Source organism: Telopea speciosissima, chromosome 9 (genome assembly GCF_018873765.1).
Source record: "Telopea speciosissima isolate NSW1024214 ecotype Mountain lineage chromosome 9, Tspe_v1, whole genome shotgun sequence".
NCBI classification, from domain to species: Eukaryota; Viridiplantae; Streptophyta; class Magnoliopsida; order Proteales; family Proteaceae; genus Telopea; species Telopea speciosissima.
The window spans coordinates 32,621,472-32,634,939 of record NC_057924.1 but is presented as its reverse complement, the minus strand read 5'-3'; the positions used below and the strand labels follow the sequence as shown (position 1 = coordinate 32,634,939).

The 13,468-nt window shown below is 50.8% G+C and overlaps 1 protein-coding gene and 1 long non-coding RNA gene across 5 annotated transcripts in view; both read right to left on the bottom strand.

Moving 5' to 3' along the window:
• Positions 1 to 13,468, bottom strand: part of LOC122639771 (protein HIGH CHLOROPHYLL FLUORESCENCE PHENOTYPE 173, chloroplastic) — a 91,013-nt gene that overhangs the window by 5,702 nt on the left and 71,843 nt on the right. The gene's annotated exons all lie outside the window — the stretch shown is intronic.
• Positions 368 to 12,049, bottom strand: LOC122639773. The gene is made up of 3 exons (XR_006329568.1): positions 11,975 to 12,049; positions 2,353 to 2,355; positions 368 to 451 (listed from the first exon to the last, which is right to left on the bottom strand). It is a non-coding gene; the product is annotated as an uncharacterized LOC122639773 (long non-coding RNA).

Genomic DNA, 13,468 nt, shown 5'->3' with positions numbered 1-13,468 from the left:
CTCACTTGGGTTGGGGTAAGGCGGGTATGTCCCCCCCTTGTATTCTGTTTTATTGATTGATTGATTTTTAATAAAAAGCTAGGGGCCAGCCTGGGTCCCAAGGAATATTCGGGTTTAAAAAAAATCATACAGATCTTTGCTCCACTAAAATGAAGATAAATAAGAGAGAGAACATTCACAGATCTGTATACCAGATGCCGTGTTTTGATATAGAATGCTAAAAATTATCTCTTTGGACTTCCCGGGGGGATGTATCTAATGGAACAGTTCATCAATGATGAGCACTCTCTGAGAGGAATGGCCTGATGGAGTTGCCAGTGTGAACGACACGCAGAGGCAGGACAGGAGAAACGGAATAAATAAATGGAAGAGGCATAGAGATACAGGCTCAACACAGTTAAGAACGTTGTAAAGTTCACCTCCACTAAAGTTCAGTTTGTTTTAAACCCTCCTCGAGTTGTGATAAACCCAAGATTATACGAACCAATCAGAGGCTGCCACGTGTCCCGGTCCAAGAGGTGAGCCATTCCAAAACCAGAGGAGAACCAGCTCGGACATAAACCTCAAGGAAGATCACAGGCGCGACCCCCACGGGCGCAGCCTCCACGGGGCGCGGCCTTACTCCTCGGGTGCAGCCTCCCCCCACGGGTGCGACCCCCACGGGCGCAGCCTCCTCGGGTGCGGCCTCCCTTAGGCGCGGCCTCCCCCACGGGTGCGACCTCTCCAGGCGCGGCCATGACGTCATGACACCTAGCCTGCGATCCAGCCTTCACCGTAGACATGTGCTATCTCCAGGACTCTAGGCCACCGCCTAGAAGTCACGTCGCCGTGACGGACTCAAACACCAAAAGTCTAATCACCGCACGCAGGTGTCTATCTATTAAGGATCCCAACATCGCTGGGACACTCCCTCCCGCAGGGAGACGGCCAACCAAGGAAGAGCCCTGCTACCCAGGGTCTCTATCCACTACATGGATTACTCGCCACCAAACTGAGACTCTCCACACCACCATACTCTACTATAGAAGGGAAGGTATTCTATTCCATCAACCCATCTTCAATTCTATTGATTCATCTGTTTGCTCAGACAGATCTAACTTAGGAATCGGAGAGTCCTAGGCCGGAACCACACCGGTTCTCCGTTGTCACCCAGGTTCTTTTGCTGGTTACGGCACTTGAAGGACAGCTGAACAATTTCCTGACGCAACAGATTGGCGCCGTCTGTGGGAACGACACTAGCCATCGTACCTACTAGCTTGTTTCCATAACTGTTCAACAATGGCACCGCGAGGCAAGAAGACCGTTCCCTCTACCAACAATGCTGCGAGGGAGGGGAACGGATCACCTCCTCTAGAGAGCTTACGCCGCCGAGCTACTGACCGTGTCTCTCAGGAGAGGGAGGTCCCCGAGAACCAACAAGTTGGGGGAGTCAACCCTAACCCTGAAGTAGCCATTGAAGCCGCCACTGAGGAGCCGGTGCCTGATCCCAATGCACTAGCAACTGTAGGCCAGATCAATGACCTACAGCGATAGATCCTCCATGACCAACAACTCTTCCGTGACTACTTAAGGCAACGTGCAACATCCCACCGTCGTAGGACAAATCCTCGACAAGAGTAGAGCCCCAGGAGGTCCCCTCCCAGGGGTGATAGGTCTTGAGACATACTAGACAGCGGGGAGATCCCTCCCAACATCCCAGGAGAACGGCGGGCCTCCCAGTATGGTCGGATCGTGGGAGAACACCATCGCACATATCTATGGTACCTAGTCCAGAAGGCTCAATAAGAAGATTGGTGTTCCAAGGTCGACTAGGGGGGAGTTATGCACCAGGATGGAGCCAGTCCCACAGAGAAGAAGCCCCTCACATTCACATCAAGGTTCATCGCGACGTGACCCTTCACCGTCTCGCCAATACTCAAGGCAGGAGGGGACTTCAAGGAGAGGACGTGAACGAGGCCACAGTGAACGACCAGTCAGACGAGAGGGGCAAGCGCGAGACGAAGAGCCAGATAAGAGACTGCGAGAGTTGGATGAGAAGCTGGAAGGGTTGAAGAAACAGACCAAGGGCGAGACACACTCTATACCCGGGCAACACCCATTCTCGACAGAGATCATGTCAGCCTCACTCCCATCCAGGTTCAGGTTACCCACCTTCGAACTGTACAGTGGTACCACGGACCCTAATGACCACATCAACTACTTCAACGGGATGATGACCCTATACGGTGGATCGGATGTGGTCTTCTGTCGAGCATTCCCTGCCTCCCTCAAGGGTGCAGCCACTTCGTGGTTCTCCAGACTACGACCAAGGTCGATAAGTTCGTTCGCAGAGCTGTGCAAGCAATTTGTCACCCGCTTCCAGAGCAGCATCAAGCAGAAGAAGACCACGGTCAATCTGTTGAACATGATACAGAACCCTGGGGAGTCCCTCAGGGAGTACGTTAGCAGGTTCACCAAAGAATCCCTGGAGGTCCGCGACTTAGATGATCAGACCCAACATGCCGCCCTGGCTGGAGGTATTAGGGACCTTGACTCGATCAAGGACCTGACATGTCATGAAACCAAGACCATAAAGGAGCTCCTGGAGAGATGTAATGAGTTTGCCAATATGGCCGAGATAGTATAAGCTCGGAAGAAGGCGATCGAAGCCAAGCCCCAGGATAACAAGAGGTCGGCATCAGATGATCGCAAGGAAAGCAAGAGGTCGAGGACCGAGCGACGACAGGAGAAGGGCGATCATCCCTCAGGTAGGAGTGACCGTCGTCCAAAAAGGAGTGAGAGAGCAAGCAGCCCAGAGTTCACACCCCTGAACACCACCAGGTCTCAGATCCTTATGCAAATCTAGGATCGTGACCTACTCCGATGGCCACGACCCATGCTATCAGAGCCTGAAAAGCGCAATCCCAACAAGTACTGTCTCTTCCACAAGGACAACGGACACGACACAGAGGATTGCTACCAACTAAAGAGAGAGATAGAAAACCTTATAAGAGCAAGGAGCTTGAACAAATACATAAAAGGAAGGTGTGACGGTCGTTCGGGTCAAGGAGACCGAGGTCGCGATCGAGAGAGAGAAGAACCAAGAAGGGAAGAAAGGAGGGCGGATCAAGATAGAGAGAGAGACCGCACGGAAGAGAGGAGAGATGCAGCAGAACCAAGTGGCACTAAGGGAGCCCCCATCCTCACCATTCTTGGAGGACCAGGGCAAGAGTCCACTAGAAAGGCCAAAGCCCATGCCAGGTTCGTGGGAGTAACAGAGAAGCCAAGCAAGGTAGCAAAGACCGAGACGGTGATCTCCTTCTTGGATGCAGACCTGGAAGGGGTAAGCTTTCCCCATGAGGACGCCTTAGTAGTGTAGGTAGAGATAGCCAATCGACCAGTGCATCGAGTACTGATAGATACTGGGGCATCAGTGGATGTACTCTCCATGGAAGCCTACCGCCAATTCGGATTCAGGGATGACCAACTCAAGCCAGAGCCCACCTACCTCCATGGGTTCTCGGGCGCCACTGCCTCCATCAGAGATACTATAGAGCTACCCGTCACCTTTGGAGAACACCCTCGAAAAGTGACCGTAATGGTGAACTTCATGGTCATCAGATCCGTGGTGTCATTCAATGGCCTCTTAGGGTGACCATCTCTGGTAGCCCTTAGGGGTATCGTGTCTCCACTCCACCTGAAGATGAAGTTCCCCACTGACCACAGAGTGGGCGAAGTCCGAGGTGATCAGAAGAAGGCCAGAGAATGCTATGCCACCTTTTTGAAGAAGAACAACGGCAACACACGTGGGATGGCACTGTGTATAGAGAACTTGGTCAACGACCAGAGAGATGAATTGATAGAGAAGAGAGGAAGGCCAATGGAGGACCTTGTCCCATGGCCACTCAGTAAGGATGATCCCTCCAAGGTCGTACACATCGGCTCATTGCTGAATAATGAACAGAAAGAAGAATTGGGACGCCTCCTCCAAAGCAACATGGTTGTCTTCGCATGGTCGACTGCCGACATGCCTGGCATACCCAGATCCATAGCAGCGCACAGGCTACATATAGACCCAACCAGGAAGCTCATCCAACAGAAGCGGCCGAATTTCACCCTCGACCGACAGGCGGCTATCAAGGAGGAGGTGGAAAAGTTGAGCCGGGCAGGATTCATCAGAGAGGAGAAGTTCCCTACCTGGCTCGCGAACATGGTCATGGTACCCAAGCCTAATGGGAAGTAGAGAATATTCGTCGACTACACTGACCTGAATAAAGCATGCCCAATGGACGAGTACCCACTACCCATGATTGATATGTTAATCTACGCCACCGCCGGACATGAGATGTTGAGTTTCATGGACGCATACTCCAGTTACAACCAGATCCTCATGCATGAGGATGACGAATCTTACACCGCATTCCAAACGGACAAGGAGAACTACTGCTACCATGTTATGCCATTCGGGCTAAAGAATGTAGGGGCCACCTACCAAAGGATGGTCAATAAAATGTTCGAGGAACAGATCGGGCGCAACATGGAGGTGTACGTAGACGACATGCTCGTGAAAAGCATCCAAGCCCACCAACACCTATTCGACCTGGAAGAGACATTTGCGGTATTGAGAAGGAACCAGATGAGACTAAACCCTGCAAAGTGCGCCTTCGGAGTAACGTTAGGGAAGTTCCTAGGGTTCATGGTCTCAGTACACGGAATCGAAGCCAACCCATCCAAGATCAAAGCCATCCAAGAGATGGTACCACCTTGGACGGTCAGAGAAGTACAGAGGCTGAATGGGAGGGTCGCCGCCCTTTCAAGGTTCGTGTCACGGTCAGGAGACAAGTGCTTGCCGTTCTTCAAGACATTGAAAAACGTCCGAAGTCCAAAAGACTTTGCATGGACAGAGGACTGTCAAAAAGCATTCGAGGAGTTAAAGGAATACCTGGAGAATCCTCCACTGCTTGGGCGACCAGAACCCAATGAAGAGCTACAGATCTACCTGGCTGTAACCCCAGTCGCGGTGAGTGCAGTACTGTTGAAGGAAGAGGGTAAGATACAGAGACCCATCTATTATGTCAGTCATGTCCTGATTGACGCAGAGACCAGGTACACAAGGATCGAGAAGGTAGCCTACACCTTGGTGATTGCGGTTAGGAAGCTACGGCCATACTTCCAAGCCCATACTATTATAGTCCTCACCGACCTACCACTGAAGAAGGTACTACACAAACCAGAAGTCTCTGGACGGTTGGTTGCCTCGGCAGTAGAGTTAAGTGAACATGACATCCGGTTCCAGCCCAGGACGGCCATCAAGGGCCAAGCCTTGGAGGACTTCGTCGTTGAATGCACTCTACCTGAGATCGAGCCAGAAGAAGAAGAACTAGGTGAGCATGATCGAGGATCGTGGGAGATGTACGTGGATGGTTCGAGTAACGCCACAGGAAGCGGGGCTGGCTTCATACTCACCAGCCCCGAAGGATTTCGAATCCAGTATGCTCTCCGTTTCACCTTCCCAGCATCCAACAACGAAGCAGAGTATGAAGCACTACTGGCTGGACTCCGGGTGGCCAAAGCCATTCAAGTCACACACCTATCTATCCGGAGTGACTCCCAGCTAGTAGTGAATCAGGTGAAGGGAGAGTATGAGGCGAAGGTCAAGCGAATGGCGTCATATCTAGCACGTGCTCGAGAATTGATCGGGGGGTTTGTGAAGTTCGAGATGGTTCGAGTTCCCAAGATCGAGAACACCACCGCCGACGCCCTGTCCAGGCTAGCCAATGATGAGCTCCGCAACCTGGCCAGTACCATCTACGTCGAGATACTACTTGAGCCAACATACCAGGAAAAGCAGGTCAATGAGATTAAAGAGGGGCCTAGTTGGATGGATCCTATACTCAATTACCTACAGAACGACGTTTTACCAGAAGACAAAGTCGAAGCACGAAAGATAAGGATGAGAGCTGCGAAGTACACCGTCCTAGATGGAATACTATATAAAAGGGGAGCCACAGCACCACTCCTTCGGTGCCTAGGACCCAAGGGAGCCCAGTATGCCCTGGCAGAGGTCCATAAGGGAATCTGCAAAAGCCACATGGGAGGAAGAGCTCTAGCCTACAAAATCCTCCGCCAGGGGCTCTACTGGCCACGAATGCAAGAGGAAGCAATACAGTACGTCAAGGCTTGCGAGCAATGTCAATTGTTCGGCCCAGTACCCCATCTACCTGCCACCAGGCTGACGTCCATCGTCAACCCCATTCCCTTTGCCATATGGGGGGTGGACATCTTAGGCGACTTCACACTAGCGTCCAGTAACCGCAAGTACTTGGTGGTTGCCATAGACTGCTTCACCAAGTGGATAGAAGCCAAGCCCTTGGCTAAGATCACAGAGAATAAAATGGAGTAGTTCGTCCGTGACGATGTCATCTACAGATTCGGAGTACCAAGGATACCAGTCTCGAACAATGGGAAACAATTCAACAACCCCAAGTTCAGAGCCTTCTGTCAAAGTTACAACATTGACTATCGGCCTGTGTCAGTAGCCTACCCACAGGCCAATGGTCAGGTAGAGGTGACAAACAAAACACTGCTAGATGGAGTCAAGAAAAGGCTAGAAGGAGCTAAAGGGAAGTGGGTCGAGGAACTACTAAGTGTCTTGTGGGCATACCGAACCACAGTAAGAACGCCCACAGGGGAAAGTCCATTTCGCCTAGCATATGGCACAGAGGCACTAGCACCAGTAGAGGTCCTCGCCATGTCACACAGAGTACTACACTTCAATAAAAAACCTACACCGATGGACTGTGAGCAAACCTGGACATCCTGGATGAGGTACGTGAGAAAGCATTGCTGAAGAATGTGGCCTACCAACAACGAACAGCCAAGTACTACAACGCCAGGGTGCAAGAACGATTATTCCATCAGGGGGACCTAATCCTAAGAAGGGCAAGTGCATCAAAGCCAAGGAACAAAGGGAAGCTATCAGCAAACTGGGAAGGACCTTATATAGTTTCCAAGCAGATACGTCCAGGGACATACCGCTTGAAAACTCCGGAGGGCAAGAAGGTAGACCGTACCTGGAATTCAGAACACCTGAAGAAATACTACCAGTAGAAATAACAGCGCAAAGACGATGTGCCTAGCGGTAAAGTAGCGATAGTAGTGGTAGTGGTAGCGATAGCGATGATCGCATTACAGTTTTCAAGGATAATTTGAAAAAATTCTTTATTTGAAGCAAATAGTTGATTTCGGGCACACTCATCTACTTCTACTACTCAATCAAATCACTCCCACCACACCAAGGTCCGTCGACCACCGAGACGCAATGCCACTAAGGTCCGTAGACCACCGAGGCTCAATGCCATCAAGGTCCGTAGACCACCGAGGCACAATGCCACCAAGGTCCGTAAACCACCAACTCGTAATGCCACCGAGGTCCGTAGACCACCAAGGCATAATGCCACCGAGGTCCGTAGACCACCAAGGCGTAATGCCATTAAGGTCTGTAGACCATCGAGGCGCAATGCCACCGAGGTCCGTAAACCACCAAGGCGTAATGCCACCGAGGTCTGTAGACCATCGAGGCATAATGCCACCGAGGTCCGTAGACCACCAAGGCGTAATGCCACCGAGGTCTGTAGACCACCGAGGCATAATGCCACCGAGGTCCGTAGACCACCGAGGCGCAATGCCACCGAGGTCCGTAGACCACCGAGGCGCAATGCCACCGAGGTCTGTAGATCACCAAGGCGCAACGCCACCGAGGTCCGTAAACCACCAAGGCGTAATGCCATCAAGGTCCGTAGACCACCGAGGTGTAATGCCACCAAGGTCCGTAGACCACCAAGGCGTAATGCTACCGAGGTCTGTAGACCACCGAGGTGTAATGCCACGAGGTCTGTAGACCACCAAGGCGCAATGCCACCGAGGTCCGTAGACCACCAAGGCGCAATGCCATCAAGGTCCGTAGACCACCAAGGCGTAATGCCACCAAGGTCCGTAGACCGCCAAGGTCCGGGAACCATTAAAGCAACAGGTCATCAAGTTTAAACAACTACTGAAGGCGATAGAGCACACACACGTCAACCATAAAGAACAGTACGACGAAGAAGATAAGAAGTTAACTACTCATAACAAGAGGTCACTGTAATCACATAGTTCAGAATCCACAAGTTCAACAGATCATATACACAAAAAATCAAGAAGCTTCCGCTGGGGGAGTCACATCCTCCTCTGGAGGAGAAACCATCTCTGCCTCAGGATGGGGTGCCGCACTCTCCTCCACAGAAGCAGTACCCTCATCAGGCTGGGCGACGTCCTCCTCGGGCACCACAGTGCTCTCCCCCATCGGGACATCAGTGGTCAGAACAGCGACTGAGGTCAACGCCGCAACACCCGCGAACCACGAGAAGTCATAACCATGAGTCTCCTCAAGAACGTAGGCGGCCAAGTTTTGGATCCCCGCATCACATATCCCCTGGTTCTCCCTGTAGAACCAATCCATGAGCTCCAAAGACTGCTAGTACTCCGCCACAGCTCGCTTGCCAGACTCGGCTAACTCCACTTCATGACTCTGCCTCACATCTCGAAGCTCCTCCTCCAGGGTACAGATCCGGGCTGAACTCTCAGCCTCCATAGTCATACTCCGGGAAGACATAGCCCTAAGCTCCTCAGCCATCCTCCTCACTCGAACGGCGGCCTCCTCTCGGGCGAATTGATGCTCCTGGAGCTCCCTCTCCATACTGCGCAGATTGCGAGCCTGCTGGATCTCCTGGAACACCTTCTGCTCAAGACGGAGTACCGCCTCAATGGTACGATGCTGAACCTGTAAACAACGAGAACATCAGAAGCCCACCACATAATGACACTGAAAATAAAAAAGGGAAGAAGTATGACTCACTGAAGCCATGTCTTGATAAAGAGCATGCACCAGAACCGAGTTACTCATCCCCTGCAGGGCCGAACGCTCAGCCGAAAGCCTCCCCAGGTCCAACCATTTTTGGGGCACACCCATGCTAGTCAAGACCGCACCCTCCTGAAGGTCCCAAGGAAGCACCAAAGTAGAAGGAGTCGACAGGCCGACAGTAGATGGAGGCAGCGGATCAGCAGAAGAGGAAGCCACCCCCTACGCTGTAGCAGGAGGGGGAGTAGAAGACCTTGAGGCCCCAGCAGCAGGCTTCTGCCTCGGAAGGATAACTTGTGGACCACTCCTCGTGCTACTAGGTGGATCAGGATCCCCTTTCCGTTTGACACCGGCAGAGGAAGGTCTAGAGGTCGCGGGAGCACTCCCACCAGAAGATGAATCACACTGAGCGGCTCTCTTCTACAGGTTGGCGCGGAAGACATTGATGTCCGGCCGAAGGTCCACTACATAGCAACATCCAACGATAGATAAAGTCAACAGCCAATACACTAAGAGAAGAATACAAGCATAAAGATCAAGTGCAGGGGACAGTAGTCTCACCAGGACTCAGCTTCCAAAGAAATAGGAAGGCCTCCGAGTCCAGCTCCTGGACGTTGAATGGATCACGTCCCAGACATCGCTTAAGGGAATTGCCCTCAGAATCACTCAACTCAAGGCTGTGATTGACCCTCTTGAGGTCGATAACCTCCCAGGAAGTCCGCAGCGAACATCGGGGGATCGTAGCAAAAAAGAAGCGATCCCTCCAATACTTCACTGAACTAGTGATCCCCTCGAGGAACTCCAAAGTGGCATAGGGTCCCTTGAGGACGCGGCGAGCGAAGTGATAACATCCACCGTCCCCCTTCTTCAACAGGTAAAAATACGAGAACAGGGGAACAGTGGCAGCACGCCCTATGCGGGCGAAGTACACATAAATGCCCAAAATAACCCTCCAGGAATTGGGCAATACCTGCCCAGAGGTGAGGTGTCAGTGCTCTAACACTAGCTCGAAAAAACGAGGAATAGGAAAGCGAAGACCCTAGGAGAAGAAAATGCGGTAAAGACAAATCTCATCCGCTCGGTGAGAGAAGGCATAATCGTTGGGTCCGGGAATACGAAGCACGACATCCGAAGGAATATGGTACTCCTGGCGAAGGGAGACCAAATCCGAAGGGGTCAGGATACTGGCAACATGACCCGACCTACTAGCAGGGCCAGCGGCTGTAGGCGTTGCCCGAGAAGACCTAGAACCTCTACCAAGGCTAGGGGCGCTGGAAGGTCCCACTTCCCCATCACTAGTACTAGGGGAAGGCACTGAAGATGGGGTACCCGCAGCGGAAGGCGACCCCGAGGAAGGCTCCTTCGAGGATCCGACCACAACCTTGGCAGGATCAGAATCACTAGAAGACGACATGAACAGTGGGATAGAGTACTTACTCAGAGAGTGATCTCCCAAAGACAAGGGGCTAGCACGAGAAGGAAGAAGACAAGCTGCAATGATTAACCAACAAATCCATGAGAACAAAAAAAAAGATCATGATAGAGAAGAAGGCTTCCACACCTCAAAAAGACACGGTCACGAATATAACCTCAAGCAGGCGAACACAAAGAGTGCGACCTCAGGTGGACGAGCGACCTCAGGAGCGGCCCCAAGCACAGAGATGGGCGCGACCTCTAGCGCGACTACGGGCGCGGCCTCAGGCATAACCACGGGGAGCGATCTCGGGCGCTACCGTGAGCGCGGACACAGACGCATCCTCGACCCCAGGCGCGGACTCAGACGGATGGGGCAGACAGACCCGGACGGGACGCGGCCTTGGGCGAAATCTCGAACAAGCAGGACCTATGAACGTGACCACGACGGGCGTGACGTCAAGTCACAAGTAATGAGCACAAGCCAACACCAAGCAAGCACCAAACAAGCACCAAGAAGGCACCAAGGCCAATGGCCAAAGGAGGACAAGAAAGCCAACAAGGAGTCACACTAACCTATGTTGCTTAAAGATAAACATGTGGTGGGCACCAAAAAGGAAAATGCCAAATGAATGTAAGGAAGAGACAAGATTTCAAAAAAGATGGAAAGCAAAAAGCAAGAGAGGAGAAAAAGCAAAAAGTGAAAAAGGAAGAGTGAAGAAGAGAGACATAAACCTACAAAAAAGAAAACAAAAAAAAGAAGAAAAAGGGTAGGAGGAGAGAATTGAACCTACAACCTCTCCTACCTCACTAGAAGAATTATGGGCACGCCCCTCAAGAGAAGCATATTCGCGGAAAACCCCTCACTACATGGAAGCATTACTCTCTTGAACACTCCGTTCCAAGAGAGTGGGGGGCAAATGATAAACCCAAGATTATACGAACCAATCAAAGGTTGCCACGTGTCCCGGTCCAAGAGGTGAGCCGTTCCAGAACCAGAGGAGAACCAGCTTGGACATAAACCTCAAGGAAGATCACAGGCGCGACTCCCACGGATGCAACCTCTCACAGGCGCGGCCTCACCCTCAAGCGCGACCCCCACGAGTGCGACCTCCACGGGGCGCTACCTCCCTTAGGCGCTGCCTCCCCCCACGGGCACGACCCCCACGGGCGCGGCCCCCACGGGTGCGTCCTCTCCAGGCGCGGCCATGACGTCATGACACCTAGCCTGCGAGCCAGCCTTCGCCGTAGACATGCACTATCTCCCCAAGACTCTAGGCCACAGCCTAGAAGTCACGTCTCCCTAACGGACTCAAACACCAAAAGTCTAATCACCGCATGCGGATGTCTATCTATTAAGGATCCCAACATCGTTGGGACACTCCCTCCCGCAGGGAGACGGCCAACCAAGGAAGAGCCCTGCTACCCAGGGTCTCTATCCACTACATGGATTACTCGCCACCAAACTGGGACTCTCCACACCACCATACTCTACTATAAAAGGGAAGGTATTCTATTCCATCAACCCATCTTGAATTCTATTGATTCATCTGTTTGCTCAGAGAGATCTAACTTAGGCATCGGAGAGTCCTAGGCCGGAACCACACCGGTTCTCCGTTGTCACCCAGGTTCTTTTGCAGGTTACAGCACTCGAAGGACCGTTGAACGATTTTCTGACGCAACAAGATGTCTACCAAATGAGCCCAACAAGATATTCTGCATACCAGGTGCATCCCATTAGTGATTGAACAAGTCAACTGTTAGAATACAAGAATAAGCATCTCGGTATTAGCGCCAAACGCTAATACCGAGACTAGTTTAGAGAGGGTATTTTGGGGTTTTGCTCTCTTTTGTATTTTTACCCTATTCTATATATAATAGTGAAGAGGGGAGAATAATCTAATCGATTGTTCTCCCCAAACCATAGCAGCCTACTTCTTCTTCCTCCTCTCACTTTTCTTCACTTAACTCACTGTTATTTACATGGTATCAGAGCTAGGTCGATTTAAGTTCCTAGGACCTACTCTTTTATTTTCGGTTCTCATAGAAGTTGTGATCTGCAGCTTTTTCAGGTTTGAAGTTTTTTGTGGATTTGATTTGAAGGGGCTGCAGCACCCTATGCTGCATTTTTTGGAGATTGTTTGAGACTAGTTCATGAAGATATAAGAAGAACTAGTTCTCAATTTTTGTAGTCTATATCGATTCAGGGTTAGTAGTTGAATTTCGATTGAGAAGAGGTTCAGTTTCAGATTTGTTATCAGTTTTCAGTGTTGGCAGATCTGTTCGAAATTTTTCCCCGGATTGATTTTTGTTGGAGTTCGATTTTGTGGAAGTTCTTTGAAGCCGTATTTTTTGTTTGATCGAGATGGGTGACACAAGTGGAGACTCCAAAGACGTTGTTGAAGTTGTCTCGGGCTCTTCCAAGTCCATCACAGATAAGAAATTGGAAGATGTAAGTAATTTCCAGCAATGGAAGAAAATTTTTTGGGTAGTTCTGACTGGTCATAGCCAACAGAAACATCTTACAAAGGCCAAACTAAAGATGATGAAGCATGGGAAATTGTAGATGCGTGTATTATGGGGCAGATGCTGAATAGTATGGATTCGCAAATTGAGGACTTAGTAACTGACATAGATATTGTGAAGGAGTTATGGGACTATCTACATATTCTAGATTCTGGACAGAATAATTTGTCTCGCATTTATGAACTCTCCTGGGAGTTTTATCTGGCTGACAGGAAGGGTCGTCCATTGAACCAATATTTTGTTGATTATAAACGTATGTTTGAAGAGTTAAATGCATTTCTGCCCATTAATTCTGATGTGAAACGGATGCAAGACCAGCGGAAACAACTCGCGGTTATGGGTTTTTTGGGAGGATTGGGTCTGGAGTATGACTCCGTACATTCTACTATTCTTGAAGGTGATTGAGTTGCCTCCCTTGTAGAGACTTTCTCTCCTGTACTACTGTACTTTGTGTTTCTTGTGATACTTCACACGAATCAGCACCTGTTAATGATGAGAGTTAAGCCCTTTTTGCATCTAGTCAAGGGAGAGGCAATGGTGGACATAATAGGGGCCACGGTGGTGGCATTGGTGGCTGTGATGGTGGTAATGGTGGTAAACTTCTGGTTCTGTGAAGACCTATAACCATTGTGGTCGACCAGGACATATCCA